Below are 27489 nucleotides of genomic sequence, written 5' to 3'. Positions count from 1 at the left end.
CCAGCAAGCCCACAAAGCTAATTTGATCCTAAACACCAAAATTTAACAAAATTTCAACACAATTTATTCTCCTCGCCTTTTGATTTTTAACGTGAATCATATGAGGAAAGGGAAGGAAGGCTGAATTTATTAAGTGTAAGGTGAATTGGGTTGGGCCTTGGGCCCGTGTGGGTCCGATTCAACCGGTTCGGACCGTTGGTCCAATTTTGAGCCAAAATTCGTATTTTTAACATTTTTATCTCTTTGAATTTAATAAAATTTAATTCTCTAATTTCTTCAAATAATAATTAATTTATCATCTAATTATTTATTAATTTTGCGGGTTTTACACTCATCATTAAATAAGCAAATGAAATCTCAATTTTAGTAATGATAGCAAACAACACCAATGTGTCACAAAATGAAACTCTTTGATAAGAACCGCTTTGGGGTAGAATAATGTGATTCCTAACGCAGTGAAGTTGAGCACAAAAAGGACCTAGAGCCTTATGATTTGGAGTGAGACCATCAATCAGAGATATATTTTCACATACATAAGCCAAAGCATCTTGGTATGATATACCCAATCCTTCATCCCATTTTCCTGAGGTATAAGCACTTACACCCACATCTGTATATTCTAGGGCATAACTGATGGTTTCACTGTTTAGGTTCAATTCTCACCCTTTGACATAGGAATGAATTTTTTCCTCATGATAAGTCATATTTGCATATAACTCACGAACAAGATAGGATATACAAGCTTTTTAATTTTGAAAAAATGGTTCTAGTCAAGAAACTCTAGATTTTCCACAAAAAATAAATTCTTTCTTTTTTAAAGCAGGTAAATCAGCCAAAAAGATAGGGCACAAAGGACGGTGAGCAATAACTCATCTGTAAAATTCATAGTTCATAGTCGAAGAAAATCAAATAGGGTAGTAATAAGAGTGAGAGTTCATGAAGTGAGATTGATCTCAATGGCGCCAACAACTTAGTACGCACAATTGTAATCTCAACTCTTTTTCACAATTTCACACAACTAACCAACAAGTGCACTGAGTCGTCCAAGTAATAAACCTTACATGAGTAAGGGTCGATCCCACGGAGATTGTCGGCTTGAAGCAAGCTATGGTCATCTTGTAAATCTCAGTCAGGCAGATTCAAATGGTTATGGAGTTTTGATAATTAAAAGATAAATAAACATGAAATAAAGATAGAGATACTTATGTAATTCATTGGTGGGAATTTCAGATAAGCATATGGAGATGTGTTATTCCTTCTGGATCTCTGCTTTCCTACTATCTTCATTCAATCATTCATACTCCTTTCTATGTCAAGCTGTATGTAGGGGATCACCATTGTCAATGGCTACCGTCCATCCTCTCAGATAAAATGGTCCAGCTATGAGTTACGTAGGGCTAATCATTTGTCGGTTCTCACTTGTGTTGGAATAAGATCCAATGATCCTTTTGCGTTTGTCACTACGCCCAACAGTCATGAGTTTGAAGCTCGTCACAGTCATCCCATCCCAAATCCTACCCGGAATACCACATACAAGGTTTAGACTTTCTAGATCTCAAGAATGCTGCCAATTGATTCTAGCTTATACCACGAAGACTCTAATCTCACGGAATGGAAGGCTCTATTGTCAGGAGAGGCAACCATGTGTCGTGGACCAGGAATCCAAGAGATATACATTCAAGCTTGTTTTTATGTAGAACGGAGTGGTTTTTAGGCACGCGTTCATAGGTTGAGAATGGTGATGAGTGTCACATAATCATCACATTCATCATGTTCTTGGGTACGAATGAATATCTTAGAATAAGAATAAGCGTAAATTGAATAGAAGAACAATAATACTTTGCATTAATACTCAAGGAACAGCAAAGCTCCATACCTTAATCTATGGTGTGTAGAAACTTCGCCGTTGAAGATACATAAGTGATGATGGTGTTCATTGGTTTTGGGCCCAGAGGGGGAACCAGAATAACCAAGACGTCTAATACAATGAGAAAAAGTCCTATTTATACTAAATTAGTTACTAGGGTTTACAGATATAAGTAAATGATGCAGAAATCCACTTCCGGGCCCACTTGGTGTGTGATTGGGCTGAGCATTGAAGCCTTCATATGTAGAAACTTTTCTTGGAGTTAAACACCAGCTTTTATGCCAGTTTGGGCGTTTAACTGCAGCTTCTATCCTGTTTATGGCGTTTAACGCCAGAATAGGGCATGAAGTTGGCATTTGAACGCCAGTTTGTATTGTCAAAACTCGAGAAAAGTATGGACTATTATATATTGCTGGAAAGCCCAGGATGTCGACTTTCCAACGCAATTGAGAGCGCATCATTTGGGTTTCTGTAGCTCCAAAAAATCCATTTTGAGTGCAGGGAGGTCAGAATCCAACAGCATCAGCAGTCCTTTTTCAGCCTCTGAATCAGATTTTTGCTCAGGTCCCTCAATTTCAGGCAGAAAATACCTGAAATCATAGAAAAACACACAAACTCATAGGAAAGTCCAGAAATGTGAATTTTGTTTAAAAACTAATAAAAATATACTAAAAAGTAGCTAGATCCTACTAAAAACTATCTAAAAATAATGCCAAAAAGCGTATAAATTATCCGCTCATCACAACACCAAACTTAAATTGTTGCTTGTCCTCAAGCAACTGAAAACAAATTAGGATAAAAAGAAGATAACATACAATAAATCTCACAATATCAATGAAACTTAGTCCCAATTAGATGAGTGGGGCTAGTAGCTTTTTGCTTCTGAACAGTTTTGGCATCTCACTTTATCCTTTGAAATTAAGAATGATTGGCATATATAGGAACTCAGAATTTCAGATAGTGTTATTGATTCTCCTAGTTCAGTATGTTGATTCTTGAACACAGCTACTTTATGAGTCTTGGCCGTGGCCCTAAGCACTTTGTTTTCCAGTATTACCACCGGATACATAAATGCCACAGACACATAACTGGGTGAACCTTTTCAGATTGTGACTCAGCTTTGCTAAAGTCCCTAATTAGAGGTGTCCAGAGTTCTTAAGCACACTCTTTTGCTTTGGATCACGGCTTTAACCACTCAGTCTCAAGCGTTTCACTTGGACCTTCATGACACAAGCACATGGTTAGGGACAGCTTGATTTAGCCGCTTAGGCCTGGATTTTATTCCCTTGGGCCTTCCTATCCATTAATGCTCAAAGCCTTGGATCCTTTTTACCCTTGCCTTTTGGTTTAAAGGGCTATTGGCTTTCTCTGCTTGCTTTTTTTTCTTTCTCTTTTTTTTTTGCAAATTTTTTTTCACTGATTTTTCTTGCTTCAAGAATCCATTTCATGATTTTTCAGATTATCAATTACATTTCTCTTTGTTCATCATTCTTTCAAGAGCCAACAATTTTAACATTAATAAACTTCACTATAAAAAATATGCACTATTCAAGCATTCATTCAGAAAACAAAGTGGAGGACTTGTCAAAGTGACAAATGAGATAAGGAAAGGCTAACCTTGCCAAAGTGGAGGACTTGTCAGCCACCTTGTAGAGTTCTAGAGGTATGATCTCATGAACTTCTACTTCCTCCCCAATCATGATACTATGGATCATGATGGCCCGATCCATAGTTATTTTGGATCGGTTGCTAGTAGGAATGATAGAGCGTTGGATGAACTCCAACCATCCTCTAGCCACAGGCTTAAGATCTGGTCTTCTCAATTGAACCGGCTTGCCTCTTGAGTCTCTTTTCCATTGAGCTCCTTCCACACATATGTCCATGAGGACTTGGTCCAATCTTTGATCAAAGTTGACCCTTCTAGTGTAAGGGCGTGCGTTTTCTTGCATCATTGGCAAGTTGAACGCCAACCTTATATTTTTCGGACTGAAATCTAAGTATGTCCCCCAAACCATTATAAGCCAATTCTTTGAATTCGGGTTTATACTTTGATCATGGTTCCTAGTGATCCATGCATTGGCATAGAACTCTTGAACCATTAAGATTTCGTCTTGTTGAATGGGGTTGGTGAGAACTTCCCAACCTCTTCTTCGGATCTCATGTCAGGTCTCCGGATACTCATTCTTCTTGACCATGAAAGGAATCTCAGGGATCACTTTCTTCTTGGCCATAACTTCATAGAAGTGGTCTTGATGGACCTTTGAGATGAATCTCTCCATCTCTGATGACTCAGAGGTGGAAGCTTTTGCCTTCCCTTTCCTCTTTCTAAAGGTTTCTCTGGCCTTAGGTGCCATAAATGGTTATGGAAAAACAAAAAGCAATGCTTTTACCACACCAAACTTAAAAGCTTTGCTCGTCCTCGAGCAAAAGAAGAAAGAAAGAAGGGGAAGAAGAAGAAAATGGAGGAGATGAAGGGAGAGATAGGTTCGGCCAAGGGGTAAGAGAGTGGTTGTGAAGTGTGAAAAGGAAGGAGTGAAGAGGTGTATTTATAGGGAAAGAGAGGGAGAGTGGCCAATTGGAATTGGGTGGGTTTGGGGGGGAGTGTTTGAATTTGAAAGTGAGGTAGGTGGGGTTTTTGGGAAAGAGGGATAGAGGTGATTAGTGAAGAGAATATAGGGAAGAGAATAGGATTTGATAGGTGAGTGGTGTTTTGGGTAGAGTGTTATAGAGATGTGTGAGGGGGAGAGAGAGAGGTGGGATAGGTGATGATCCTGTGGGGTCCACAGATCTTGAGGGGTTAAGTACTACTCATCCCTGCTCCAATTAGGCGTGCAAAAATGCCTTTAGAGTGCAATTCTGGCATTTAACACTAGACTACTACCTGTTTCTGGCGTTAAACACCAGCTTTTGTACCTTTCTTGGCATTTAACGCCAAGCTATTGCTTGTTTCTGGCGTTTAACGCCAGCTTGGTGCTCTTTTCTGGCGTTAAATGCCAGTCTGATGCCCATTTCTGGCGTTAAACACCCAGAATGGTGCCAGACTGGGCGTTTAACACCCATTCTGCTACTCTTACTGGCATTTAAATGCCAGTAAGCTTATCCTCCAGGGTGTGCTATTTTTAATGCTGTTTTTGAATTTGCTTTGATTTTTGCAGTTGTTTTTGTGACTCCACATGATCATCAACCTAAAGAAAACATAAAATAATATAGATAAATAAAAATTGGGTTGCCTCCCAATAAGCACTTCTTTAATGTCAATAGCTTGACTATGGGCTCTCATGGAGCCTCACAGATATTCAGAGCATGGTTGGGGCCTCTCAACACCAAAATTAGAGTTTGGTTGTGGCCTCTCAACACCAAACTTAGAGTTTGGCTATGGCCTCCCAACACAAAACTTAGAGTTTGAATGTGGGGGCTTTGTTTGACTCTGTATTGAGAGAAGTTTTTCATGCTTCTTCTCCATGTGTACAGAAGGAGAACCTTGAGTCTTGAACACAAGGTAGTCTTCATTCAATTGAAGGACCAACTCTCCTCTGTCAACATCAATCACAGCTTTTGCTGTGGCTAGGAAAGGTCTGCCAAGGATGATGGATTCATCCTCATCCTTCCCAGTGTCTAGGATTATAAAATCAGCAGGGATGTAAAAGCCTTCAACCTTCACTAGCACATCCTCTACTAGTCCATAAGCTTGTTTCCTTGATTTGTCTGCCATCTCTAGTGAGATTCTTGCAGCTTGAACCTCAAAGATTTCCAGTTTCTCTATTACAGAGAGTGGCATGAGGTTTATGCTTGACCCCAGGTCACACAAAGCCTTCTCAAAGGTCATGGTGCCTATGGTACAGGGTATTAAAAACCTTCCGGAATCCTGTTTCTTTTGAGTAATGTTTGCCTCATCAAGTTATTCAGTTCATTGGTGAGCAAGAGGGGTTCATCCTCCCAAGTCTCATTACCAAATAACTTGGCATTCAGCTTCATGATTGCTCCGAGGTACTTAGCAACTTGCTCTTCAGTAATATCTTCATCCTTTTTAGAGGAAGAACAGTTGTCAGAGCTCATGAATGGTAGAAGTAGGTTCAATGGAATCTCTATGGTCTCTAGATGAGCCTCAGATTTCTTAGGTTCTTCAATTGGAAACTCCTTTTTGTCCAGAGGACGTCCCATGAGGTCTTCCTCACTGGGATTCACGTCCTCCTCCTCCTTTCTAGGTTCGGTCATACCAAGTAAGGTTATGGCCTTGCACTCTCTTTTTGGATTCTCTTCTGTATTGCTTAGGAGAGTAGTAGGAGGAGTTTCAGTGACTCTTTTACTCAGCTGGCCCACTTGTGCCTCCAAGTTTTTGATGGAGGACCTTGTTTAATTCATGAAACTGAGAGTGGCCTTAGATAGATCAGAGACTATATTTGCTAAGGTAGATGGGTTCTGCTCAGAATTCTCTGTCTGTTGCTGAGAGGATGATGAAAAAGGCTTGTCATTGCTAAACCTGTTTCTTCTACCATTATTATTGTTAAAGCCTTGTTGAGGCTTTTGTTGATCCTTCCATGAGAAATTTGGATGATTTCTCCATGAGGGATTATAGGTGTTTCCATAGGCTTCACCCATGTAATTCACCTCTGCCATTGCAGGGTTCTCAAGATCATAAGCTTCTTCTTCAGAAGATGTTTCTTTAGTACTGTTGGATGCATTTTGCAATTCATTCAGACTCTGAGAAATCATATTGACTTGTTGAGCCAACATTTTGTTCTGAGCCAATATGGCATTTAGATCATCAATTTCAAGAGCTCCCTTCCTCTGAGGTGTCCCATTATTCACAAGATTCCTTTCAGAGGTGTACATGAGCTGGTTATTTACAACCATTTCAATGAGTTCCTGAGCTTCTGCAGGTGTTTTCTTCAGGTGAATAGATCCACCTGCAGAATGGTCCAATGACATCTTAGACAATTCAGACATACCATCATAGAATATATCCAGGATGGTCCATTCTGAGAGCATGTCAGAAGGACACTTTTTGGTCAGTTGCTTGTATCTTTCCCAAGCTTCATAGAGGGATTCACCTTCTTTCTGCCTGAAGGTTTGAACATCCACTCTAAGGTTGCTCAGCTTTTGAGGAGGAAGGAATTTGGCTAAGAAATCTGTGACCAGCTTATCCCAAGAGTTTAGGCTATCTCTAGGTTGAGAGTCCAACCATATTCTAGCTCTGTCTCTTACAGCAAAAGGGAAAAGCATAAGCTTATAGACCTCGGAATCAACTCCATTGGTCTTAACAGTATCACAGATTTGCAAGAATTCAGTTAAGAATTGAAAAGGATATTCTAATGAAAGTCCATGAAACTTACAATTCTGTTGCATCAGAGAAACTAATTGAGTTTTAGCTCAAAATTGTTTGCTCCAATGGCAGGGATTGAGATGCTTCTTCCATGGAAGTTGGAATTTGGTGCAGTGAAGTCACCAAGCATCTTCCTTGCATTGTTGTTGGGTTCGGCCATTACTTCTTTTTCGAGATTCTCTGTAAGGTTTTCTCTGGATTGTTGTGCTTTAGCTTCTCTTAGCTTCTTCTTCAGAGTCCTTTCAAGTTCAGGATCTGCTTTAACAAGAATGTCCTTGTCCTTGCTCCTGCTCATATGAAAAAGAAGAGAACAGAAAAGAAGAGAAATCCTCTATGTCACAGTATAGAGATTCCTTTATGTGAGTAGAAGAAGAAAAGAATTGAAGAATGATGTAAAGAGAAGAGAAGAATCATTCAAACACAGAGAGGGAGAGAGGGTTCGAATTATAAGAAAAAGAGAAGAGTGTTAGTGATTAAATAAATAAATAGAAGAAGATGAGAGAGAGTTTTCGAAAATAATTAAAAGGAAAAGGAAAATATTTTTGTTTTTATTTTAAATTTAGTTAGAATTCGAAAATTAAGAAAAGAGATAAAATTAAAACTAAAATTTGAAACAATTAGTTAATTAAAAAAATTTTGAAAAAGGGTGAGGAGTCTTTGAAAATTAGAGAGAGAAAATTAGTTAGGTGGTTTTGAAAAAGATTTTGAAATTAATTTTGAAAAGATAAGAAGTTAGAAAAAGATATTTTGAAATTAAAGTTTGAAAAAGATATGATTTGAAAAAGATATGTTTGAAAATATATGATTGAAAAGATATGATTGAAATTTATTTTGAAAAAGATTTAATTTTTAAAATTAGAATTAATGACTTGACTCACAAGAAATTAAAAGATATGATTCTAAAATTTAAAGTTTGAATCTTTCTTAACAAGAAAGTAACAAACTTGAAATTTTTGAATCAAAACATTAATTGTTAGTATTAATTTCGAAAAATTTGATGTAAAAATAGGAAAAAGATTTTGAAAATGATTTTTGAAAATTTTCGAAAAACAAAGGAAAAAAATGAAAAAGATTTGATTTTGAAAAAGATAAATTTTTGAAATTGAAATCTTGAGTTGACTAACAAGAACAACTTATTTTAAAAATCTTTGACTAAGTCAACCCAACGATTTCAAAATTTATGAGTGAAATAAGGAAAAGATATTTTTTTATTTTTTTTAATTTAATTAGGAAAGAGGAAAAACCACAAAATGACTCAACATATAAAAATTTTGGATTAAAACAAAAGATGCATGCAAGAACACTATGAATGTCAAGATGAATACCAAGAACACTTTGAAGATCATGATGAACATCAGGAACTTATTTTTGAAAAATTTTCAAGAAAAGAAAAATATGCAAGACACCAAACTTAGAAATTTTCAATGTTTAGACTCTAATAATTCTAAAATGCATATGAAAAAATAAGAAAAGGCACAAAACAATAAAATATAAAGATCAAACAAGAAGACTTACCAAGAACAACTTGAAGATCATGAAGAACACCATGCATGAGTTTTCGAAAATTTTTTTGAAAAATTAAAAATGCAATTGACGCCAAACTCAAAACATGACTCTAGACTCAAACAAGAAACACAAAATATATTTTTTTGTTTTTTTGATTTTATTTATTTTTTTGGATTTTTCGAAAATATCTTTTTGGAAAAACGAAAACAAAGAAAAAATTTTGAAAACTTTTTGAAAATAAAATAAAGGTTGAAAAAAAAGAAGAAAATTACCTAATCTATGCAACAAGATGAACCGTCAGTTGTCCAAACTCGAACAATCCCCGGCAACGGCGCCAAAAACTTGGTGCACGAAATTGTGATCTCAATGGCGCGAACAACTTGGTACACACAATTGTAATCTCAACTCTTTTTCACAACTTCGTACAACTAACCAGCAAGTACACTGGGTCGTCCAAGTAATAAACCTTACGTGAGTAAGGGTCGATCCCACAGAGATTGTTGGCTTGAAGCAAGCTATGGTCATCTTGTAAATCTCAGTCAGGCGGATTCAAATGGTTATGGAGTTTTGATAATTGAAAGATAAATAAACATGAAATAAAGATAGAGATACTTATGTAATTCATTGGTGGGAATTTCAGATAAGCGTATGGAGATGCGTTATTCCTTCTGGATCTCCGCTTTTCTACTGTCTTCATTCAATCATTCATACTCCTTTCCATGGCAAGTTGTATGTAGGGGGATCACCATTGTCAATGGCTACCGTCCCTCCTCTCAGTGAAAATGGTCCAGCTACGAGTTACGTAGGGCTAATCCTCTGTCGGTTCTCACTTGTGTCGGAATAAGATCCAATGATCCTTTTGCGTCTGTCACTACGCCCAACAGTCATGAGTTTGAAGCTCATCACAGTCATTCCATCCCAGATCCTACTCAGAATACCACAGACAATGTTTAGACTTTCCGGATCTCAAGAATGCTGCCAATTAATTCTTGCTTATACCACAAAGACTCTGATCTCACGGAATGGAAGGCTCTGTTGTCAGGAGAGCAACCATGCGTCGTGGACTAGGAATCCAAGAGATATATATTCAAGCTTGTTTTAATGTAAAACGAAGTGGTTGTCATGCACGCATTCATAGGTTGAGAATGGTGATGTGCGTCACATAATCATCACATTCATCATGTTCTTGGGTACGAATGAATATCTTAGAATAAGAATAAGCATAAATTGAATAAAAGAACAATAGTACTTTGCATTAATACTTGAGGAACAGCTGATGCGTGAGCATCTTATCTATCTTTTTCTAGTGAATTTGCATCTAATTTGTTGAGTTTAATTAAGAATTAATTATATTTTAGCCACTATGGATGCTATTTTGAGTTTTGTGCAAATTTATTTATTTTAGGTAGCATTCGGAGGGATTTGATGAAGTCTCTGCAGAGAAAAAGAAGAAACCAAAGAGATGACCAGCGAAGACCGACGCGGACGCGTGGCTCACGCGACCGCGCGGAATGGAGAAATTGCAATGACGCGAACGCATGGACTGGAATCTGCACAAATGACGGAACGCGTGGATGACGCGGATGCATCACATGCGCGATCTGCAAAAATACAAATGACGCTGGTTACGAATTTTGGGCTGTTCTGACCCACTTTCCAGCCCAGAAAACACAGATTAGAAGCTGCAGAATGGACAAAGCAAGTGGTCCCCACCCATCAACTGAAATTCTGTTAATTAATTTGAATTTAAATTCAAATCTTATCTTTTAGGAAAAGATTATTATTATTTTTTAATTTTTGATTTTAAACCTATTAGGATTAGTAATAAATAGAAACGCTGTACATTTAGACAGGCATCAGATTGTTACCAGAACCCTTATTTTTCTTCTCTGAACCATGAGCAACTAATCCTCCATTGTTAAGGTTAGGAGCTCTATCTATTTGTAATGGATTAATTTGTTTGATCTTTCTAATATATTCCATGCTTTGATTTATATTTCAATAATTGTTTTCGCTCTTTATTTTATGAATATGGGTGGAACGGAAGTATGACCCATGTTCTAATTGAGTTCTTGTAAAACTTGAAAAAGCTCTTTACTTGAACAACATCTTGGAAACATTTTATCCTAAATTTTGATTATTTGGATTTAATGGGATACGTGACATATAATCCCCTTATTTTTGGGTAATTAGAATTTTTGTGGCATATAAACTGAAAATTGATTTTTACCCTCTAATTGGAAGTAACTGACTAAGGAATTGGCAGTTAATAAATTTTAGAGGAGACTAGGAAGGTCTAAGGAATTCGGGCCTAGTCACATATAGTTTGCCATGAAATTATATCTTGCATGATTAAATTAGTTAGTAATAAAAATTAATCCGGAAAAATAGATAACTCTGAAACCTTAACTATCTCCTCATTATATTATTCCCAACTTATTTATTTGTCTGTGTTTAATGCTCTTTGAATACCAAAACACTCTTTTCTGCTTGCCTAACTAATCCTATCAAATACTATTGTTGCTTAATTCATCAATCTTTGTGGGATTGACCCTTACTCACGTAAGGTATTACTTGGTACGACCCGGTGCACTTGCCGGTTAGTAAGTGTGGGTTATATATTCTGCACCAAGTTTTTGGCACTGTTGCCGGGGATTGACTTTGATTAACAACTATTAGTTGTTTGATTGCTTAGATTAGGCGTTTTAATTTTAATTAGTTCTATTTTATTATTATTAATTTTTTATTTTCTAATTTTTTTAGTTTATTTCCCGTACAGTTCGTTCGTCCCCCTGTTTCACTTACGTCCTTTTGCTTTGATCTTTCTTTCTTTTTTTCTTAGTTCATTTGTTTTTATTTTTATTTTATTATTTCAATTTTATTTCTTTCTATTTTTACTTTCTTTTATTTTTGTTTTTGTTTACTTCCATTGTTTTATTCTCTCGTTCTAGTTTATTTATATCTCAAAAAAAATAATAATAAAATAAAAATAAAAATTTTAAATAAATAGCACTAATATTATTCTTAATTTCTGAAATTAAGTTTGGTGTTACCTAATTATTATTTTCCTTCTATTTATTTTATTCAATATTTTATCTCTTTATACAGGTTACCTCACTGGGAATTCTCTACACTCTGACGTAGAGATTCCCATTCTTTCTTGTTTTCTGGTTGTTTATGCGCAGGAACAAAGACAAAGAACATCTCTTAGACTTTGATCCTGAACCTGAAAGGACTTTCAGGCGGCGTTTACAACAAGCAAGACTTTACAAGGCTACAGAATCCACTATGGATCTCAATAATAATGCTAATGTCAATATGGCAAATCCAAATGGGGATGATCAACAAAGGAGAGTGCTTGGCTCTTATTCTACCCCTATTGCGGATCTTTATGGAAAAAGCATTGTGGTGCCCCCTATTGCTGCGAACAACTTTGAGTTGAAGCCTCAATTGGTCACCCTGGTGCAACAAAACTGTCAGTATCATGGCTTCCCCACGAAGACCCAAATCAGTTTATTTCTAGTTTTCTGCAAATTTGTGACACCGTGAAAACAAATGGAGTAAACCCAGAGGTGTACAAACTCGTGCTCTTCCCGTTTGCTCTGAGGGATGGAGCAAAACTATGGCTAGATTCTCAACCAAAGGACAGTTTGGATACTTGGAACAAGGTGGTTACTGAGTTTTTCACAAAATTTTTCCCACCAAAGAAGCTGACTAAGCTTAGGATGGAAGTTCAGACCTTTCAGACAGAAGGATGGTGAGACTCTCTATGAAGCTTGGGAGAGATACAAGCTACTAATTAGGCAATGCCCTCCAGACATGTTCTCCAAATGGACACAAATAGACATATTTTATGAAGGCTTGGGTGAAATGTCCAAAATGTGCTTAGATAATTCTGCAGGAGGTTCATTGCACAAGAAGAAGACACCGGAGGAGACTATTGAGCTTATTGAATTAGTTGCTAGCAACCAATATTTATACTCCTCTAACAGGAATCCTGTGAACTCTGAGGCTCCTTAGAAGAAGGGTGTCATGGAAGTGGAAACTCTTAATGCTATTCTTGCTCAGAACAAACTTATGTCTCAACAAATAAATCTTCTTACTCAACAGATGGGTGGCATGCAAGTCTCAGCTATCAACACCCGAAATTCCCCTCAAAAAGCCTCGTATGACATGACAGGTAATTTTGTGCAGAATGATAACTATGATTATACTCAAGCCTCTTCTGAACAGGTCAATTACATGGGGAGTTCTACTAGAAATCCCAACAATGATCCCTATTCTCAGACATACAATCAAGGTTGGAGAAATCACCCAAAATTTTGGATGGAGAGACCAACCTCAGAGACCTCAAAATTTCAACAATAATTCTCAAGGCGGCTTCCAACAGAACAATTACAATAACCGCCAACCTCAGCCTCAGCAGGCCAACTCTAAATCCAAGGAAGATTCGAATTGGAAGATAATGAGGAGTTTTATGCAGGAAACAAGAGCCTCCATCAGAAACCTGAAAGTGCAAATGGGCCAGCTAAGCAAGCAAATACCTGAAAGGTCTGCAAGTACATTTCTAAGTGATACAATGGTGAACCCAAGAGAAGACTGCAAGGTGATTCAATTGAGAAGTGGTAAAACAGCTGGCTCTGAGACAAGGGCTAATGAAGAGCTAGTTGAAAAGAAAGCTCCAGAGGAGAAAAAGGAAGAAGTGGAGCACGCCCCTACAAAGCGTGCAAACAACCCATTCCCTAAATCTCTAGACACATATCCTACATTACCAAAGGCTCTTGAATACAAGCAAAAAATGCCATATCCTTAGAGATTTCAGAAGGCTTCCAAGGAAAAACAATTCTCTAAATTTTTAGATGTGTTCAAGAAGCTACAGATCAACATTCCCTTTGCAGATGCTCTGGAGCAAATGCCTCTCTATGCTAAATTTATGAAAGAATTGTCGACCCACAAGAGGAACTGGAAGGAACAAGAAACAGTAGTGTTAACCAAGGAATGCAGTGCCATTATTCAACACAACCTTCCTGAGAAGATGCCAGATCCAGGGAGCTTTGTCATTCCTTGCACCATTGGAGATGTCACCATTCAGAGAGCTTTATGTGACCTTGGAGCCAGCATCAATCTCATGCCACTTTCAGTGATGAAAAAGCTTCAAATTGAGGAGGTAAAACCCACTCGTATTTCTCTTCAACTTGCTGACCTTTCTATTAAATTACCTGTGGGTGTTGTTGAGGATTTACTTGTTAAAGTAGAACCATTCATCTTTCCTGTTGATTTTGTTATATTAGACATGGAAGAGGAGGTAAAATCCTCTATTATACTTGGTAGACCCTTTTTAGCTACAGGTAGAGCTTTGATTGATGTACAAAACGGTGAATTGACTCTGAGAGTCAATGAAGAACAGGTGGTCCTTCATGTTTTTGAAGCTCTCAAGCACCCTAATGATTCTGAAGGGTGTATGAAAATAGATATTATTGAACCACTTGTTCAAGAGGTACTGAAAGCTGAGGTGCTGGATGACATTCTGGATCCTATCTCTGAATATGAATTAGTTGAAATTGATAAACCACCACCCCGGAAGGCTATGGTCTACACGCCCAAAGCAGAGGAGGAAGTCCCCAAGCTTGAGCTCAAATCCTTACCTCCTTTTCTGAAATATGTGTTCTTGGGTGAAAATGATTCATATCCGTGATTATTAGCTCTTCTCTGAAACCTGAAGAGGAAGAGGCGCTTGTTTCAGTGCTCAAGAGTCATAAAATGGCTCTTGGGTGGACCATTAGTGACTTGAAGGGGATTAGTCCAGCTAAGTGTATGCACAAGATTCTTCTTGAAGATGATGCCAAACCAGTTGTGCAACCACAAAGGAGACTCAATCCAACTATGAAAAAAGTGGTCCAAAAAGGGGTAATAAAACTATGGGAAGCAGGTATTATTTACCCTATTTCTGACAGTCCTTGGGTAAGTCCTGTGCAGGTAGTTCCCAAGAAAGGCAGGATGACAGTGATCAAGAATGAAAAGAATGAGCTTATTCCTACAAGAACAGTCACAGGATGGAGAATGTGCATAGATTATAGGAGGCTCAACACTGCTACAATGAAGGATCATTTCCCCTCCCTTTCATTGATCAGATGCTTGAGAGGTTAGCTGGTCATGCTTTTTATTGTTTTCTAGATGGATATTCTGGATATAATCAAATTGCAGTGGACCCTCAAGATCAAGAGAAGACAGCATTCACATATCCCTTTGGAGTATTTGCCTACAGGAGAATGCCATTTGGACTTTGCAATGCTCCAGCAACTTTTCAGAGGTGTATGCTTTCAATTTTTTCTGATATGGTTGAGAAGTTTATTGAGATATTTATGGATGACTTTTCTGTTTTTGGTAATTCTTTTGAATCCTGCCTTAAATATTTATCTCTTGTCTTGAAACGGTGTCAAGAATCAAACCTTGTTTTAAATTGGGAAAAATGTCATTTTATGGTTACAGAAGGCATTGTTTTTGGACATCGGATTTCAAGTAAGGGGATTGAGGTTGATAGAGCAAAGGTGGAGGTAATTAAAAAATTACCACCACCAACTAATGTTAAGGCAATTAGGAGTTTTGTTGGGTCATGCAGGATTTTATAGAAGATTTATAAAGGATTTTTCTAAAATTGCTAAACCATTGAGCAACATGTTGGTTGATGTTCCTTTTGTCTTTGATTCTGATTGTCTGCATGCTTTTGAAACTCTAAAAGCAAACCTTACCTCTGCTCCCATTATAGCTCCCCCTGACTGGGATCTACCATTTGAATTAATGTATGATGCTAGTGACTTTGCTATAGGAGCTGTTTTAGGACAGAGGCATGGTAAGCTTGTACATGTCATTTACTATGCCAGTCGTGTGTTGAATGATGCCCAAAAGAATTACACAACTACAAAAAGGAATTATTAGCTGTTGTGTATGTTGTTGATAAGTTTAGGTCCTATTTACTTGGTTCTAAGGTTATTATTTATACTGATCATGCTGCTTTAAAGTACCTTCTAACCAAACAGGATTCTAAACCAAGATTAATCAGATGGGTGTTGCTCCTTCAGGAGTTTGATATTGAGATAAAAAGACAGGAAAGGGTCAGAAAATCAAGTAGCCGACCATCTTTCCAGAATTGAGCCTGAAGCAGGAGTGCAACCACCCACAGCTGTGACTGAGACGTTTCCAGATGAGCAGTTGTTCCTCATTCAACAGGCACCATAGTTTGCAGACATTGCAAACTATAAAGCCATGAATTTTATCCCAAGGCAGTACAGTAGACAACAAGTGAAGAAGCTATTGACTGATGCAAAGTACTACATTTGGGAAGAACCATACCTTTTTAAAAGATGCTCGGATGGAATAATTCGGAGATGTGTCCCGGATGAGGAAAGGCAGCAGATTCTTTGGCACTGTCATGGGTCTGATTATGGAGGCCACTTTGGTGGTGAAAGGACAGCTACAAAAGTCCTTCAGAGCGGGTTTTACTGGCCGACTCTCTTTAAAGACTCAAGAGCATTTGTGAAGCACTGTGGCAGATGTGAAAAAGCTGCAAATCTCCTTGCAAACCATGAAATGCCACAGTAGGGGATTCTTGAGGTTGAGTTGTTTGATGTGTGGGGTATTGCTTTCATAGGACCTTTCCCACCCTCACATTCAAACAACTATATTCTAGTGGCAGTTGACTATGTGTCTAAGTGGGTGGAAGCCATAGCTTTGCCCACCAATGATGCCAAAGTGGTAATGAGCTTTCTTCAGAGATATATCTTTAGCCGGTTTGGTGTCCCAAGGACACTCATTAGTGATGGAGGAAGCCATTTCTGCAACAGACAGTTGGACTCTCTTCTGCAGAGATATGGAGTCCGTCATAAAGTGGCAACCCCCTATCACCCTCAGACAAGTGGACAGGTTGAAGTCTCCAACAGGGAACTTAAGAGGATTCTAGAGAAGACCGTCAGTGTTTCAAGAAAGGACTGGTCTAGGAAGCTTGATGATGCTCTCTGGGCATACCGGACAGCATACAAGACTCCAATTGGCATGTCCCCATATCAGTTAGTCTATGGCAAAGCCTGTCACTTGCCAGTTGAGTTGGAGCACAAGGCTTATTGGGCAATTAAGTATCTGAATCTTGATTCAGAAGCTGCAGGAATTAAGCGGATGCTTCAGTTGAATGAGCTTGATGAATTCAGATATTCAGCCTATGAGAATGCCAAGCTCTATAAGGAGAGAACCAAGCTACTGCATGATAAGAAGATTGCCATCAGAGTCTTTGAGCCAGGACAAAGAGTGCTTCTGTATAATTCAAGGCTCAAATTCTTTCCCGGGAAGCTGAAATCCCGGTGGTCAGGACCGTTTGTGGTTACCAGAACCTCACCATATGGTCATGTGGAAATACAGGAAGAAAATTCTGACAGGAAATTTATCGTGAATGGCCAAAGGTTGAAGCACTATCTTGGAGGCGAGATTGACCGCCAGAGGTCCACTCATCTGCTGAACTAGCAGAACTGATCATCAAGCTAGTGACGTTAAAGAAGCGCTTGTCGGGAGGCAACCCGATAATTTCGTATCCTTCACTATTTTTCGTGGTAATTTCTCTTAGTTATTTTATTTTTATTGAGTTTTTACTAATTTTCTGATCATGCAGCTATGTTCTCCCAGGAACCAAACATAAAAAAAGGGCACAAGACGCGATAGCGTCATTGACGCGGACGCGTCACTTATGTGTGCGTGAAAAAAATGTTATTTGACAGAGAGTTGCACGGGAGTGGCACAGGAATGGAGCATTTCGCACAAACGATCCCACGCGGTCGCGTACTCCACGCGTTCGCGTTGTTTGTGATTTTCGCCATTCACGCGAACGCGTCACTGACGCGAACGCGTGACCTGCAAATTCGACGTAAAAGAGTGTTTGGACAGAGAGTTGTGCAGGCTTAGGGTAGGAAGTGTGCTAGAAGCACAAATTTGGTCACGCAGACGCGTCCCTGACGCGACCGCGTCAATTGAACATTTGGCCATCCACGCGGACGCGTGCATGACGCGAACGCGTCGTATGAATAATTGGCTCCCAAGCCAAGTGAACAGAAAGTCGCGCGAATCGCACAAAACCCAGGGCACGCGGACGCGTGCCCCACGCGGTCGCGTCGCTTGCGCCGCTCAGTTTTCTTTCTCTCTCTCTCCCAATCCTAATTCTCTCTTATTCTTTTATCCTTTTATTTTTCTCTCCTCATAATATTTGTCTCTTCTATTTTTAGTTCCTATTTGCTTGAGGACAAGCAAACCTTTAAGTTTGGTGTCGTTGGACGCTGCGCTTATTAGTTTTCTAGCACCAAAAGGGAGGCGAATCATCTTCACGGAGGAGCACAACCTGAAAAATAAAGCGACTGCTAGGATAACTAAGGTGGTTGAGTTCCTTTCATTTTTATTCCTCCTTTCTTTTTCTATGTTATGTTCCGGTTTTCTGCTATTTTACTTTGTTTGTTGCATGATCTTTTATTAGTTAGAATTCTAGGACTAGTTTTTTTTTTAATTTCTTTAATGCTAAAAAGATGTTTCATGTACCACTCACTGAACTTGAATCTAAAAAGAAAAAAAAAGAAGTGATGTATTGCATGAGAAATTGAGTTTAATTCTAAGAATAATCTTATTTACTTAAATGTGGTGGTATTTTCTGTGATTTTTGAATGCATGATATGAACAGTGCATATTTGAATTTGAATCAAGTGATGTTGATGTATAAGGAACAGGAATTTAGAGAATTATTATGACTTCTCTGAAATAAACAAAAATTTAATCCTTGAAGCAAAAGAAACAGCATAAGAAAAAATTATTATATAAATAAATAAATAATAATAAAAGCAAGGTCCAAGGCTTTGAGCATCAATGACTAGGGAGGTCAAACATGATTAAAAGCTCAAAAGAGTTGTTTCCCTAGTCATATGCTTGTGGTGTGACTGTGTCAAGTAATCCTTGAGATAGAACACTTAGAGTCGAGACCAAGTGCGTTTAACAGAGTATGCCAAAGGCTTTGAGTACCACTGTCTGGGAGTAACTGAAAGAAAAATCAGAACTCAAAGGGAGTTCCCCAGTTAAGTGCTTGTGGTGTTTCTGTGTCAAGTAACTCTTGAGACAAAACATTTAAAGTCACGGCTAGGCTAAATGTGCAAAGCACCAAATAAAAATAAATTAAAGTAAATGTTGCTGTGTTCAAGGATTAAACTGAAATATAAAGATCAGAGAATTCATAATATTATCCGGATTCTAATTCCGAATGACATTAACATTCTTCTGATTCAAATGAGAGTGAGATGCCAAACCTATCCAAGATTACAGTTATAAACCCCACTATAAAAAGAGACATGAGCTTAATCGAACTCTCATTCTCATGCAAATTCACATCATAAGCCTATATTAGTTTTGGTTGCTTGAGGACAAGCAACAGTTTAAGTTTGGTATTGTTCGTTGGACGCTGCGCTTATTGGTTTTCTGGCACCAAAAGGGAGGCGAATCATCTTCACGGAGGAGCACAACCTGAAAAATAAAGCGACCGCTAGGATAACTAAGGTGGTTGAGTTCCTTTCATTTTTATTCCTCCTTTCTTTTTCTATGTTATGTTCCGGTTTTCTGCTATTTTACTTTGTTTGTTGCATGATCTTTTATTAGTTAGAATTCTAGGACTAGTTTTTTTTTTTAATTTCTTTAATGCTGAAAAGATGTTTCATGTACCACTCACTGAACTTGAATCTAAAAAGAAAAAAAAAGAAGTGATATATTGCATGAGAAATTGAGTTTAATTCTAAGAATAATCTTATTTACTTAAATGTGGTGGTATTTTCTGTGATTTTTGAATGCATGATATGAACAGTGCATATTTGAATTTGAATCAAGTGATGTTGATGTATAAGGAACAGGAATTTAGAGAATTATTATGACTTCTCTGAAATAAACAAAAATTTAATCCTTGAAGCAAAAGAAATAGCATAAGAAAAATCATTATATAAATAAATAAATAATAATAAAAGCAAGGTCCAAGGCTCTGAGCATCAATGACTAGGGAGGTCAGACATGATTAAAAGCTCAAAAGAGTTGTTTTCCTAGTCATATGACTGTGTCAAGTAATCCTTGAGACAGGACACTTAGAGTCGAGACCAAGTGCGTTTAACAGAGTATGCCAAAGGCTTTGAGTACCACTGTCTGGGAGTAACTGAAAGAAAAATTAGAACTCAAAGGGAGTTCCCCAGTTAAGTGCTTGTGGTGTTTCTGTGTCAAGTAACTCTTGAGACAAAACATTTAAAGTCACGGCTAGGCTAAAGGTGCAAAGCACCAAAGAAAAATAAATTAAAGTAAATGTTGCTGTGTTCAAGGATTAAACTGAAATATAAAGATCAGAGAATTCATAATATTATCCGGATTCTAATTCCGAATGACATTAACATTCTTCTAATTCAAAGGAGAGTGAGATTCCAAACCTATCCAAGATTACAGTTATAAACCCCACTATAAAAAGAGACATGAGCTTAATCGAACTCTCATTCTCATGCAAATTCACATCATAAGCCTATATTAGTTTTGGTTTCTTGAGGACAAGCAACAGTTTAAGTTTGGTGTTGTGATGCGTGAGCAACTTATCTATCTTTTCCTAGTGAATTTGCATCTAATTTGTTGAGTTTAATTAAGAATTAATTATATTTTAGCCACTATGGATGCTATTTTGAGTTTTGTGCAAATTTATTTATTTTAGGTAGCATTCGGAGGGATTTGATGAAGTTTCTGTAGAGAAAAAGAAGAAACCAAAGAGATGACCAGCGAAGACCGACGCGGACGAGTGGTTCACGCAACCGCGCGGAATGGAGAAATTGCAATGACGCGAATGCGTGGACTGGAATCTGCACAAATGACGCGAACGCGTGGATGATGCGGACGCGTTACATGCGCGATCTGCGAAAATACAAATGACGCTGGTTACGAATTTTGGGCTGTTCTGACCAACTTTCCAGCCCAGAAAACACAGATTAGAAGCTGCAGAATGGACAAAGCAAGTGGTCCCCACCCATCAACTGAAATTCTGTTAATTAATTCGAATTTAAATTCAAATCTTATCTTTTAGGAAAAGATATTATTATTTTTTAATTTTTGATTTTAAACCTATTAGGATTAGTAATAAATAGAAACGCCGTACATTTAGACAGGCATCAGATTGTTACCAGAACCCTTATTTTTCTTCTCTGAACCATGAGCAACTAATCCTCCATTGTTAAGGTTAGGAGCTCTGTCTATTTGTAATGGATTAATTCGTTGATCTTTCTAATTTATTCCATGCTTTGATTTATATTTCAATAATTGTTTTCGCTCTTTATTTTATGAATATGGGTGGAACGGAAGTATGATCCATGTTCTAATTGAGTTCTTGTAAAACTTGGAAAAGCTCTTTACTTGAACAACAGCTTGGAAACATTTTATCCTAAATTTTAATTATTTGGATTTAATGGGATACGTGACATATAATCCCCTTATTTTTGGGTAATTAGAATTTTTGTGGCATATAAACTGAAAATTGATTTTTACCCTCTAATTGGAAGTAACTGACTAAGGAATTGGCAGTTAATAAATTTTAGAGGAGACTATGAAGGTCTAAGGAATTAGGCCCTAGTCACATATAGTTTGCCATGAAATTATATCTTGCATGATTAAATTAGTTAGTAATAAAAATTAATCCGGAAAAATAGATAACTCTAAAACCTTAACTATCTTCTCATTATATTATTCCCAACTTATTTATTTGTCTGTGTTTAATGCTCTTTGAATACCAAAACACTCTTTTCTGCTTGCCTAACTAATCCTATCAAATACTATTGTTGCTTAATCCATCAATCTTCGTAGGATCGACCCTTACTCACGTAAGGTATTACTTGGTACGACCCGGTGCACTTGCCGGTTAGTAAGTGTGGGGTATAAATTTCGCACCAACAGCAGAGCTCCACACCTTAATCTATGGTATGTAGAAACTCCACCGTTGAAAATACATAAGTGATGATGGTGTTCATTGGTTTTGGCCCCAGAGGGGGAACCAGAATAACCAAGACATCTAATACAATGAGAAAAAGTCCTATTTATACTAAACTAGTTACTAGGGTTTACAGAGATAAGTAAATGATGCAGAAATCCACTTCCGAGCCCACTTGGTGTGTGCTTGGGCTGAGCATTGAAGCTTTCATGTGTAGAGACTTTTCTTGGAGTTAAACACCAGCTTTTATGCCAGTTTGGGCGTTTAACTGCAGCTTCTATCATGTTTCTGGCGTTTAACGCCAGAATAGGGCAGGAAGTTGGCGTTTGAACCCCAGTTTGCGTCGTCAAAACTCGAGCAAAGTATGGACTATTATATATTTCTGGAAAGCCCAGGATGTCTACTTTCTAACGCAATTGAGAGCGCATCATTTGGGTTTCTTTAGCTCCAAAAAATCTATTTTGAGTGCAGGAAGTTCAGAATCTAACAGCATCAGCAGTCCTTTTTCAGCCTCTGAATCAGATTTTTGCTCAGGTCCCTCAATTTCAGCCAGAAAATACCTGAAATCACAGAAAAACACACAAACTCATAGTAAAGTCTAGAAATGTGAATTTTGCTTAAAAACTATTAAAAATATACTAAAAAGTAGCTAGATCCTACTAAAAACTATCTAAAAACAATGCCAAAAAGCATATAAATTATCCGCTCATCAGAGATTTATGAGCAAAAGGGTCTACATTTTGTGGTTCCTTTACTAAATGAAGAGGAATTTGTGGGTTACCTCGTTGAGAGCATTGAGGAACAGACCTTGGTTTCAGCCTTGAAGGTTTAGGAGGAGTATCTTTAATGGCTGGACGTTTTCCCTTCGAGGCACTAGGGCGAGAAGGTGCACCGAATGGAGCCGCTACCTGAGACGAAGATGGATACCTTGGTGTCATCTTCATGCGAGCCATGGGTTCTGTTCGAGGAGTAGAAAGTGAAGGTATGGGTGAAGGAGTGAAGGTTGGATTTTGACAGTAAGATCGTGCTCGAGAACCCTCAGGGATTCTGGGATGTCGCTGAGTATGCGTGCCTCTTTGAGTGGCGGTTTTCTTTCTCATCTTAATGACACACTGGTAATGTAGTTTTCAAAAAAATGAGAGTGGAAAAACTGAAGAGTCATACAAAGGAATATGAAGGGTTTTGGTTGTGTAATTGCAATACGCAAAAAGTTTCTTGAAAACATGCAAGTTCAGAACCTATGACAACTTTGAAAAGACATGACTAAATGTTGAAAAAGTTTTTCATTTAAAACTGTAAATTACTTTCAGAAAAGACAAAAAGAATTAAAAAAATAGTTTTAAATATATACAGAACCAATGAGGCCTTTTCCATATAAATCAACTCTTATTAGGCCCAAAAGAGATTGTGTTTAAGGAAACACAAGGGACCACGTGAAATCTGAAAAGAATGTTTGGCCCATATGAATTTGAACTTAAAACCAAATACCAAAGACCACGTTCCAAGATAATGGCTCTTCACTTGCCCAAAGTTGTCTCATCCCAGCCTGAGAAATAAAAATTCTTAAACAAAGCATCAGTAAAGTTAAAACAGTGAATCATAACTAAGAATGCTTAAACTAGTTCTTAACTTACAGAACTTGCCCCCAGCCAGTGGTTTAGTGAATATATCAGCTAATTGTTCTTCTGATTTAACAAACTCAATGTTAATATTACCCTTTTAAATATGTTCCCTTATTGAGTGAAATCTCACTTCAATATGTTTTATTTTCTATTGCAAAATTGGATTTTTAGAAATATTTATGATACTCATGTTGTCATACAACAAGAGAATATTATCAGCATTCAGTTTATAATCATCCAACTAAGTTTTCAACCACAACAATTGTGAATAACAAGAAGAAGCAGCAATGTATTCGGCTTCAGCAGTGGAGAGTGTCACCGTGGACTGCTTCTTGCTTGACCAAACATTCAAAGATCTGCCCAGAAAATAGCAAATGCCAGAAGTACTCCTTCTATCAACTCCATCTCCAGCAAAATCTGCATCACAATAACCAACTACAGAAAATTCATCAGACTTAGGATACTATAAACCAAAGTTGGATGTGCCATGAATATATCTAATGATTCTTTTAACTGTAAAAAGATATAACTCTTTTGGTTGTGATTGGAACCTTGAACAAATTTTAACACTTTGCACATGACGGGCGAAAAAAAATGCCGGTTAAGAAATATTAATAGAAACTGCGTTGTAAGTACATTCGTAACCGACAAAATTCCCACTGTCAATTTAGAAGATGTCACAATTAACAAAGATATAACTGGGAGTAGAATTCCCAGGTCGTTTCCCAAAGAGTTGACACAGCAGTGTGAATTATTGATAAGGAACTTTCTGAGAAATTTGTGAGGTTTAAAAATGGAAAATTAAATAATTAAAAATTAAAGTAGTGAATGATAACAAGAAGTGTTGTGTATTTAAAATAAGAAAGCCTTGGCTAGGAGAAGATTAATTGGAGTTTCTATCCTTGTTGGATTTCCCAAGTAACATAGTAAATGTTATTGCTTCTAATTAGTTATCCTCTAGCAATTGCAAAGGAAGGTCAATTGGGTACACTAACTCTGACTCACAAGTCCTAACCCCTTCCTAGGGAAGGACTAGAGTTAGTGAAAATAGAGTTAGGCAACAATTTCAAAGTTCAATTTAACACTTGAGTTTTGCAACTTAAGGGATTCCAATTAATCAACTCCTAAGCCAAGTTGAGAGCTCTACTCAATTTACATGAATATCATTTTCACAAACATAAGAAGGGAATAGATGGGAGACATAATAATTAAAATTAAATTAATAAAAGCAAAATTAGAATTGATAATTGATTAAACGAAATCAAACAGGCAACGGAATTAAACATAAAAATGGTTCATTATATTAGTAAATTTAAAATTAAGAAAATTCAAACATGAATTCAAGTAATAAATGGAAAAATAAAAAAGTAGAGTAACAGAAAAGCAAACTATAATAATGGAGGCTTCAACCGAAGGTAGTCACAACTCTCCCAAGATCCAATTCAAGCCAAACTAAGGAAAAAAAACTAAGAACCCTATGAGAGCTAGTGTTTTTTTTTTCTAGAATTCCCAAAACTAAAACTAAAAATAATTGAGAATGAGAATTGTCTCCAGTCTCAGCCACACCCCTGCCTCTAATCTGGACTTTCGGGCCTGAATCTAGGTCGAAAAGGGGCCCAGAAATCACCCCCGACGAATTCTGATATGCAACACGTGACGGCCTGTCACGCGTACGCGTGCTTCACGCGTGCGCGTCGCTACTCGCCCATGAAATCTTTAACTCCTTGTGTTCCTTCCTTTTTTGCATGCTTCTTTTCCATCCTCTAAGCCATTCCTACCCTGTAATCTCTGAAAACACTTAACACACATATTACGGCATCGAATCGGAATAAGAGAGGATTAAAAAATAGTGAATTTAAGGCCAAAGAAGCATGTTGTCAATCATAGCATCAATTTGGGAAGGAAAATGTAAACCCATGCATTTCATATGAATAAGTGTATAAAAGATTGATAAAATCTACTCTATTTAGTACAAGATAAACCATAAAATAGTGGTTTATCAATCTCCCCACACTTAAACACTAGCATGTCCTCATGCTAAGGTCAAGGAAACTAAAAGAGTAAAGGGGGAAAAGTAAGACTTATACAATGCAACCTATCTATATGAATGCAACTACATGCTAAAATGTTCTACCTACTTGGTTAAAAGCAAACAAACTCTCCAAGACAAACATAAATAGATTCCACTAATTCAAATTTCACAATAAGATACAAATAAACTTGTAAGAAGAAAGCTCATGAAAGCCGAGAACATAGAGTTGAGCATTAAACCCTCACTAAAAGTGTAGATGCACTCTAATCGCTCAAGTGTCTAGGGTCATTCCACTATAGTCTCCTCTAGTCATGCTTTCTAAAATTTTGTTCTTCATCTAACCAATCAACAAGTATTTAGTGTACAAATGCAAACATCATGAGGGCTTTTCAAGGTTGTAATGGGGCTAAGGTAAGGGTGATGATATATGTATGGCCAAGTAAGCTATGATTTGAATCTTTGACTAACCTAAGTTCGCACCTAACACATACACACAAGCTATATAATTCTCAAATTATGCTTAGCTACCCAAATTCTCATTTTGGCAAATTTCACACACTCATGTATTAGTTTTAATTCCATCACATATGCATTGATCTTTTTATTGAACTTAACATTGGGGTAATTTTGTCACCTATCCATTTATTCCTTTTTTTTTAAACATAACTGAAAGCATAATATATCAATCCATATGGTTTCTCTAATTTTACACGAGTGAGCACCCAAATTCCCAATGTTTGTCAATAAGAGCAAAATTACATTCCCATCAACCATAGTTCCCACAATTCCCCACACTTAGTTGACACACAATCTCTATCTTAAACTAACCAAAGATTCAAATAGGGTGATTAATTATTTTTCTACTTAAGGCTAGTGATGTGGTATTATAAAGAACAATTGGGGTTTAAAAAGGCTCAAAGTGGCAAACAAAGGTAGATGAGATGGTAGGCTATTTGGGATAAGTAAGCTAATGTCAAATGATGACCTCAATCATATGTATGCATGAATATACACTAAACAATGGACATATAGAATGGAACAAACCAAAGATTGCAATCATAGAGAAGAAAACACACAAGAAGAAAATTTATGGTTAAATAATGTAACCATATAATTAAGCTCAAAATCTCACAGGTTGTATGTTCTTAGCTCTTAAAACCATGCTCCAAATTACAATCTTCAAACAAGTTTAACAAAAATTTTAATTTAAATTAGTGAAATTCTATAAAATAGGGTCTTGAAGAGAAACTTATTACTTCAACCAAGAAGAACATACATGCAAGCAATGAGCTCCTTCAGATAAGTGTATCGGCGCTTGTTACGACGCTCTATTTGCCCCATCCACTGGTCTTGCTGATCTAACCTCTGAAGGATCTGAAGGAACATCTGAGTGGTGGTTGATGGTGGGGCCGAGAAAGAAGGAGTGTCTAAAGATGGGCCTGCATACCGGCTCGCAGAAGGTACTGGGGGTCTGATATACTTCTCATTCGGGACATACTGATCATCCCTTGGGATCATGGCTTTCGTATCCCCAGCCCGATAGGAGACACCCCCTGCAGATACCAAATTTATAACCAGTGCGGGGAAGGGTAGGTTGCTCACAATCTGTACGTGTCCCATGGCCTGCTGGATGTGTCTTGGTAAGTTGAGGGGTTGCTCTATAAGAATGCACCAGATGAGAACAGCCATGTCCGTAGTGAAGGTGGACTCGTGAGTGCTCGGAAAGACATAGTGGGACTTAATCTGTGGCCACACGTGAGTGCTCGGAAAGACATAGTGGGACTCTTGAGCTGAGATGCTCTTAGGTCGAGTCCGATGTTGTCCATAGATCTATGTACTGCCAGGTTGTGCTATGACTCCAAGGAAGCTATTCCAATCAAATTGGAATATCTGGCACTTGAAAGATGTCTCTTGATAGGCGTCCAATCCCTCTGGGCAAGGTGGAAGATCTAATGCTCTCTGTATGGCACCTTTGGAGACAAGGACTTGCTTTTGATGAACATAAACAGACTACAGGGTAAGCGAGTGGAAGTTGGAGTAGAATTTGACTACCCAAGATAGATTGGCCTCTCGTGGCTGCCTCCTGATGAGCGGATAATTTATACGCTTTTTGGCATTGTTTTTAGG

The 27489-nt window shown here is 37.6% G+C and overlaps 1 non-coding gene across 1 annotated transcript; it reads right to left on the bottom strand.

The window, feature by feature from the left end:
• Positions 1–12413: 12413 nt before the first annotated feature.
• LOC112715055 (small nucleolar RNA R71) lies at positions 12414–12520 on the bottom strand. The gene has a single exon (XR_003159452.1). It is a non-coding gene; the product is annotated as a small nucleolar RNA R71 (small nucleolar RNA).
• Positions 12521–27489: the final 14969 nt, after the last annotated feature.

Source organism: Arachis hypogaea, chromosome 1, assembly GCF_003086295.3.
Source record: "Arachis hypogaea cultivar Tifrunner chromosome 1, arahy.Tifrunner.gnm2.J5K5, whole genome shotgun sequence".
NCBI classification, from domain to species: domain Eukaryota; kingdom Viridiplantae; phylum Streptophyta; class Magnoliopsida; order Fabales; family Fabaceae; genus Arachis; species Arachis hypogaea.
This window is presented reverse-complemented; position numbering and strand designations above follow the sequence as displayed.